Raw genomic sequence first — 4162 nt, forward strand, 5'->3', positions numbered from 1 at the left:
CCAGATTGAGCAGTGTTCTTATAACGCATAACACGCTTACCACTGATTCCAGTAGATACTCATGCTTAGCTGATGCCCAGGGCTCACCTATTTCTTTTATAACCCCTCTAATAATATTATACTTTTAGAATATTTTTATTTTAATTGTGCTACTTGTTTATGATCGCTGCTAAGATCTTTACTATACAGGCCTACATAACATTTTGATTGCTCATTTAGGGAAGGGTGACGTCTTTTCTTTGTGGTACATAAGAGACTTGCATTTATACCACTGAAATACATGGAGAAAGCAGTGTCTTCTCCATTTGCTTTATATTTGATTGTTAGGTTTTTCAGGACTTCTAATGATCGTACTATAACTTTTCTACAAAATTAAGGCTTTGAAAACTTTATTAGTGACGCCAAGACCACCACTCATCCCTGTTTTGGACTGTGTTCATGTGGTGTATCTTAATGTTTTGGTTCGAATTTCCTGAGTGTAAAAAATACCTGAGAGAAAGAGTTAAAAGCAAAACCATTTTTTTTTGGCTCAGAGGTTCCGGTTGTTAGTAGATAATTGTGAGGCAGGACAACGCTCAATTTCTGATTTCAGGAAAATGAGAGATAGCATGAATGTGTTTGCCAGTGCAAGGCTCTTGGTTGGCTTTTGTTCATTTGGGAGCCACAGGCTTTTGGATAGGGCCATTTTCATACTTAGTGGGTCTATACCCTGAGGTAGCTGTTCCTCATATTAGTGGCCTCCAGGAGAGCTTTCAGGAACACACTAAGAAGGTTTCCTATGTCCTAGGTGTAGAGTACAGTACAAGTGGACTTATTTGACAGTCACAGGGTAGTTCAAATTTGGGAAATTGGTATTGATTTCATGAGTTTCAAAACTCACAGTGCCCAGCTTCTTCTATTTTCTGCATTTGTTTTCTCTTCATTGTTTGTATTAATTCTCTCTTTTCATGCATACGGACAGAGAGATAGACAGATAGATGAGTACACATAACATGTATATGCAAGTTCACAAATGTACATTTATGTAAAGATCTCTCTACATATGTGACTGAAACCAACTCCTTTTTGTATTTCTCTAAGAATCCTTAGTGCCTCAGGACAGAGACATAGTTTTGGTGCCAATGGATTGCACATTTGTACGTTAGCTTTAATACTACCACCTTCCAATGCCAACTCTACTATGCTGACGGGAGAATTTGGGCCAGTTAATGAATGTCAAAATAGAGGTTGATTTAAGTAGATTGACATGCATATTCAATGTGCTAGGGATTCCAGTCCCTAGCCTGCTGTGGCAGGAAGGTACATGCATGTAATCTCAGCACCTGCTGGGTAAGACATGAAGATGAGAGGTTAGCTGGTTCAAAGTTATCCTGAGCCCGGTCTGAGGTCCATGAGACACTGTCTGCAAAGAAAAGACAACCAGTTTATAGCCTCTTTGCTGATGGGCTTGCTCCCAGGTGAGGAAGAGGCTATCTAAAATGTGTTTTCACGAAATTACCTTGCCACTTTCTGTGGATTCGGTTTCTGGTAGCTCTTTGGACTTCACCCAGACTCAGACACTCTACCTGCTTGTCACAGAGTGGATGCTTTTTGTTAGCACAGCTTCAGCTATCATCTCAAAGTGAAGTTAAGAGCCTGCTCTATAGAGGGACATTGCGTTTCCATTACTGTAGCACAACCTCTGAAATCACCCACTTAAAAAAATGAGAAAAGTCTATTTTCAGTCACAATTTTGGAGATTTAAGTTCATGCTCAGCTGGGTCTGTTTGCTTTTACCTAAGCCGGGACAGACTATCATGGCAGGAGTAACTGGCAGCAAAAGCTGCTCACTTTATAGCTACTGGAAACAAATAGAGGAAGTCAAGACACTCAGGATGTTGATATCCCTTCAACTGCCTACCTATAGTGCCCTAACTCATCCTATCAAACTCCATCCTAGCACTTAAAGATTCCCACCAACAACTGCCAATAGCACCATACGCAGGAGCCCACACCTCTACACTCAAGTCTGTGTTAATGCAGAAAGCCACAACATATGTTTCTTAATTTGTTGAGTCCATTACACCCCAAAGTCTATGCTGTGTAGCTTGCTTGCTTTCCCACCGGACGCATGTCTCTGTTGGATGTTTTTTTCTAATAGATACATGTTGCTAAAATAGAATGCCTTATTTCATTTCCTGGTGCTTCTAGAATCAGGTAAACAGGGTTGCAGCTGTGCATTAGGTGGAGCAGCGGCTACGTGAGGTTGTGAAGCCATCTCTTACCCAGTCCATCTCTGCCTCTGACACCAAGTAGCCATCCTGAGTTCACATCTATGTTTCTTCTCCTTTTGAGGCAGGATCTCACTGTGAAACTCAGTCTGCCTAGAATGGATAATTCTTCTGCCCCAGCATCCTAAATACTGCAGATACAGTCCTGTGCAACAACACCTCAACCCTACATTTAATTATTTTTTAATAGAGTTTTCTAGAAAACACAAAGTAATGGGCTTTTAAAACTGTGTTTGGAAGTTCCACTGACTCTCAGAGAAAGATAAAACCTTCAGCTATAGGCAGAGCATATGGCATTAGGTTCACGAATTCTTTAATATTTGATCTGACACTTTGAAATGAATACACCTTTCTGTTTGATGGAAACTGTGCATATCTGTACAAATCTGTGGATTATGGCACTATTACAGGTGGATAAAGTGTGAAGAGAAAGGCTTCACATGAGCACCAATCCAATCCCATTCGACATTTGCATTCCGAACCAATAGTGGTAAGCAAACAGCTCTCCTTACTCAGGAGAGAGGGATGTTAAACAGTGAACAAGTTCCTCAGAATAATTCATTATGCTTTTTTTAGACATTGCTTAAATCCATATCAGTTTGGTTCAAGGACAAGACATTGTCTATTAATTTGGTAAGCTTGGGAAAAATAAATAATTTGACTGAGGACTTGAAGTTATAAAAGACATGATTCTAATGGCAGGGGTAAAAGATTATATATATATACATATATATGTATATGTATATATATACACACACACAAACACACACACACACACACACACATATATATGTATATGAATCGGAAGAATACCAGAATGGAGACTTGGCATTTTAATAATAAATGTATACATGCATGCACACACACACATACACATAAAACCACATTCTATTAATAAAAATTGGGTTAGGAGGATGGAGCGATGTCTGAACAATTAAAAGCACTTGTTGCTTTTGCAGATAACATGGGTTTCAATACCTATATGGCACCCCAGTTTCCAGTAACTCCAGTTTCTGAAGATCTACTGTCCTTCATTATTGTGATGTCCTAATGGCATGTTCAGGCATTGTAAGCATGTGGTGTACAAATGTATTTATAGATGAAACTCCCAAATACATAAAATAAAGGTAAATATGCTTTAAAATAGCATTTAGGGCTTTCTGGAAAAGTCAATTTTGTGTGTGTGTGTGTGTGTGTGTGTGTGTGTGTGTTCTATGAGAAGCAGAAAATTTTAATGATAAAAGGGAAAATTGGTTTGATCCTTAATTTTTACAATATTTTAGTATGCTTAGTTAAATGGCTCGTAGTTCACTCATGATATTTCTTTATATGTAAAGAATTTTATAATACATTCGATCACATTCACAGTCACGTGCTGTACAGTGGAGCCCTTTGGCTCCCTTCTTCTTCCCAAGTGGTCTTTGGAGGTTCGTGTCCTTTCATTCTCTTATTAAATTTAGATTCCACATATGAGAGAAAAGTATGATATTTGAGTAAGACTGACTTGGATTGCTTACCAGATGAACTCTAGCTCCATCCTTCTCCCTGTAAGCAATGTACTTTGATCTTACTTATGAATGAATAGTAAGCCAGTGTGAAAATGTGATTTCTTTATTCATCTGTTGATGGAAACCCAGGAAAATTCCATAAGTAGGCTATTGCAAGTAAAACTGTAATAAATATGGGTGCTTATGTGTTGTGTGCTGATTTTAAGTGACAACCCCGGAGCGCTACAGCTAAATATCAGCTACCAATAATATCTGAATGTTTAGCTTTCTGCTAAAATATTTAATTTTATTTTGAAAGTATTTGAAACAAATTCCAAGAGGTCTATGTCCAAATATGTACATGCATGTTTATATGTGTCTATGTATACCCATATATGAGATATT

This window comes from Rattus norvegicus, chromosome 4 (genome assembly GCF_036323735.1).
Source record: "Rattus norvegicus strain BN/NHsdMcwi chromosome 4, GRCr8, whole genome shotgun sequence".
In the NCBI taxonomy this organism is placed as follows: domain Eukaryota; kingdom Metazoa; phylum Chordata; class Mammalia; order Rodentia; family Muridae; genus Rattus; species Rattus norvegicus.